Source organism: Halyomorpha halys, unplaced genomic scaffold, assembly GCF_000696795.3.
Source record: "Halyomorpha halys isolate HHAL.00 unplaced genomic scaffold, Hhal_1.1 Scaffold718.1, whole genome shotgun sequence".
In the NCBI taxonomy this organism is placed as follows: domain Eukaryota; kingdom Metazoa; phylum Arthropoda; class Insecta; order Hemiptera; family Pentatomidae; genus Halyomorpha; species Halyomorpha halys.
The window spans coordinates 52491-57131 of record NW_027110423.1 but is presented as its reverse complement, the minus strand read 5'-3'; the positions used below and the strand labels follow the sequence as shown (position 1 = coordinate 57131).

At 25.6% G+C, this 4641-nt stretch overlaps 1 protein-coding gene across 1 annotated transcript in view; it reads right to left on the bottom strand.

The window, feature by feature from the left end:
* Positions 1–3233: 3233 nt before the first annotated feature.
* Positions 3234–4641, bottom strand: part of LOC106685625 (Pleckstrin homology and RUN domain containing M1) — a gene marked incomplete in the record, with an annotated part of 15613 nt that continues 14205 nt past the window's right edge. The window contains 1 exon segment of the mRNA XM_024360043.2: positions 3234–4641.

Genomic DNA, 4641 nt, shown 5'->3' with positions numbered 1-4641 from the left:
ATATATATGAAAATCCACTAAATAGATATACGTAAAAAATGAAAATGATTTAAAATTAAAATTATGAAAGAAAAATTGAGAAAGATATGTAATGAAAAGAAATTAACAGCATTATATTTGATGGTTACAGATAAAATGTATAGCTTTACATTTCTTTTTTCTTTTTTTTTTTCTGATCCCTCAAAAACAGAAAATAGACATGAATTAGTAAATGCTATTAATTATAGTAATACTAATTAATAACTGATTAAAAACAGGCATAAATAAGTTAATTTTTAATAACAACTATTTAGTTCTTAAATCAGAACTAAATTCTAATATTATTTCAAGTTTCTAACATATCTTTTACAAAAATTTAACGCACACTCATGGAAAGGTAGAAATGTTTTGTCATGTTTTAAGTAAAACAATAATCACAGTTTATTATATAATAAACTACTTGTAATTAGTACTACTTACTAATTAGTACTACTTGTAATTTGTTTATTATATAATAAACTACTTGTAATTATATATAAATAAAGAGGATTTTGAAAATAAAAAATAAAACAGTTTATTAAGTTAAGGAGAGCATAAAGGAATGCACAATTATTCATACATAGTTATTAATAACTTATTAAGAACACGCTTAAATAAATATGATTGAAAAAATATACACCTTTTTCAATTCCGATCAATAAAACTAAACAAAAAGACGATAAAATGACAATTCAGAATTTTAAAATAATAATACAACTATCTGCCAAAAGGTAGCAGCTAAAATCAAGAAATGTAGAAAATAATAGTTCTAATAAACAATGCTAGAGGCCAGCACCATCCAAACAGTCGGTTACTAAGTCGAAATATAGTTGGAAAATATTTAAAACAATAGTTCGACTAGCTGTTAAAAGATAGCAGCACCAACCAGGGATGGTAGGAAACAGTAGTTTCAATAACTACCGCAAGAGGCCAGCACCATCCAAGCAGCTATTTCTAGTCAGCAAGAAAATTTTTGATTCGTATTAGGATATTAGAAGATAAAAGGAGCTCAACAATTTGGCCTGCGCCTGAAGTCGGTCCTTTTGAGTGAGCTCTTGTAACTTCCTAATATCCTAATACAAAATAAAATAATTTCTGCTAGACTTTGGAAATTGGCTGAATTGTGCTGGCATCTAGTGGCGGTTATGGGAACTAGTATTTCCTAACTGTCTTGGTTGGTGCTGCTATCTTTTAACAGTTAGTTGAACTATTATAAATATTTACTCCATATTTGGACTTAGTAAACGACTGTTTGGATGGTGCTGGCCTCTAGCTTTGGTTATTAGACCTATTATTTTCTAAATTTGTGCTGCTACCTTTTGGCAGGTCGTCGAACTATTATTTTAACATTCTGAATTGTCATTTTATCGTATTTTTTGGTTTATTGATCGGAATTAAAAAGAGTGATATTTTTCAACCGTGTTTATTTAAGCGTGTTCTTAATAAGTTATTATTTACTATAGATGGATAATTTTACATAATAAACTATGTAAAATTAATGTAAAAAAGAAATAATAAAATAACAATAAAATGTTATTATTTAAATATACTATTGTTTTACTTTAACCATGACAAAATAATTCCATCTTTCCAGGACTGTGCATTATTATAAAATAACTATTAAAAACTTCTAATAATATTAGAATTTAATAATGTATAAAGTAATAAGTTGTAAATTGGTTTTGTTATGAAAAATCAACTTATTTATGAGTGTTTTTAATCAGTTATTAATTATAATACATGGTTAGTTCAGCAATCCTTTATATTCTTATTAACTTACTAAACTGAGGATATGAATTAGAGAAATGTAAAACAATAAAATATTGTATTTTAATAAAATATATTATCTTACATATACTAGGAAAAAATAATTCCATCTTCCAGTGAGTGATAGATTGTTCTGAAGGATCTATCAGCAATTTTGAATAATTTAATCCTGATTAAACTAATATGTTGTAAATTAGTTTCATACTGAAAAAATGAAGACATTTGTATAAATACAAACATTTGGGCTTTTAACAAGTTTTATTTTAATGATACTTATAATAATAGAATATAATGCTGGAGCAACTTTTCTTTATATAGAAGGATTGAAGACAATTCTTATCGATTAAGAGCCATATTGTAATAAATCATAGAACTGTTTTGTAAGGAAAGATATTCCATCCTCAGAATTGAAAAATAATGAGAATTTCTAAGTCTAAAAACCTGGATTAAAATCTTAACTTTCACATTCAGGCTACTGGTTTATTACCATATGGTATATATGAACAAAGTAATGGTAAAACCCAAGAATAGGGTTAAATCCAAACCTATATTTATACAATTCATACAGTGCAGTGTATTCAAACTAATTTTTTTTTCATCCTTTTTTATTTCCTAGGAGACCAGCCTTCTCCCAATGATCAAAATGAACAAATCCTCGTTAAGCCACGAAGAGAAGAGCTAGTAACCACTATTGGGCTTCTCCTGCTCAGGAGCCTGCTACCAAGCTCCAATGGCCTCAGGAACATTCTATTGAACTGCCTCAGCAATCATATCACGAGACCTGCACATAGGACCAGCTCTTCTTTCCTCTAGTTCATTAATCAACTTTTGCAGTTTTCATAACAATAATTTAAATATGCAATAAAGTCTAGACATCTAGATCTGTAAACTTTGGTTAATTACAAGAAATTTAAATAAAATTGTAAGTGACATAATTTTGTAAATGCGTTATTTACTTTAAAAAAAATTATTTTTAGAGATCTTTAGTAACTGCTCACTCCTAACCTCAAGATTCCTTACATGAACTGTCATCCACTCTTGTGTTTCTCTACCAATTCAGACCAAGGCTTCATCTCCTACCTGATGTTCTCTCCACAAAGATTGAGGCATTATTTTTAGTATTCACATATCATAAAAATATGTTGTAAAGATATTTTCATTTTAGTTATAAATTATTATTATTTAAATTATAATGTGAATAAAATAAATAAACCAAAAAAATATGGATTATAAGGGAACTAGTTTGTAGCAAACAATAATCCACATTAATTATAATAATTAAAATTTCATTATTATATTGTGGGGTGAGGGTGATTTTCAAAATTGTTCCAGAAATTCATGAAAACATGCTTATAAAAAACATAAATTTAGGTATGTATGGTGAATCAACAAAATATTTTCAATTTTATGAGTACAAACTTTCAAATATTTTTTTATTAAGGACAAAATTATATAGTGTAGATAATTTATAAACAAAAATAATTAGAATATGGTAACAAATAATTGAAGTACTAATCCCCAAATAAACTAGATTTTACTAAGATCTCAGTATTAAACTTAAAACATTAAGAAGAAAACAAAAATCAGAAGAACAATAAATATATATAACAAATAAAATTAGAACTTATGCGTAATAATTCATAAATTACTATCAGAACAAGGTAACAGTGTTATGACAAAAAAAGAGAATTTCAAAATACAAAGCTAACATAAAAACAAAATTTTTGGTTAAACAGGATGGATATACACTTCAATTGTCAGAAACAGTAATTAATAATTTAAATTGGATTGTATGATAAAACAATATACTATTTCATTTATAATAGCGTAGATGATCTAATTACAAAAATATACATCTTTTTTTATTGTTAAAAAGGCTAGATTGGATGCTTCAATTGCAAAATATTCAAAACCATTTTTCATGAGAACACTATCAAATGCCATCATTACTACGTATTTTATTCCGATAGAGAAAAACAAATATGGCCTCTGTAGATGAAACAGTAAATTGTACAATAAATTAATTTTATTTAAGAAAATCTAAACAAAAACTGAAATAAGCTGAAAACTATATAACTATAACAGCATAACTAAGAAATGAAATAATTCTTTAATAATATAATAAATGTACCATAATACTATGTGAAAGTGTAGCTCCATTCTACATAATTACAATTTTTATACAAATAATGAAATATAACAGTTTTGACTTAACAAGAATAAATTAAAGTATTTTTTATTAAAAAATAAGCTTAATTCTATCAAGCTAATGATTGCTAGAATTTCCTTTTTGTAAACTTAAATTATTTCATTCAGTTTTACATACCTCAGTTACATTAGTTTCTTACTTACTAGAGTGAATTTTTGTATTCTAAGATTATATACACATTATTAGTACATATTTAATTAAATTAAGAAAAAAAAGATTTAGTAAGCTTGTATTCACATAAGCTATTATGTTATAATAAATATTCAATTGTGTATAAAATTATTTTATTTTTAAAGGTAAATGATTGAGCATTTATATACATATCTCTAACAAAATTATGCATTTAATCAAGAAATGTTACAAGTACATGGCGTTTTCCTCATATCTTGATCTCCACTTTATTCTCAGTAAAAAAAAAATGATTCCAGAAAAATTAAACATGTAACTTTCTACAAATCCAGCAGGTCATTGCTTTTGAAAATAGATCTCTAGAATTGGTTAATCCTTGAATAATTTAAATTAGTCTCAATAATGTATATATTCCTTACAAATAAAACAAATATACTATTAATATAAAATTTATACCATGGTATCATTTCTAAAATAGACTTGCTTTAATACCTAAGTAACATATATCGGCAAAAACA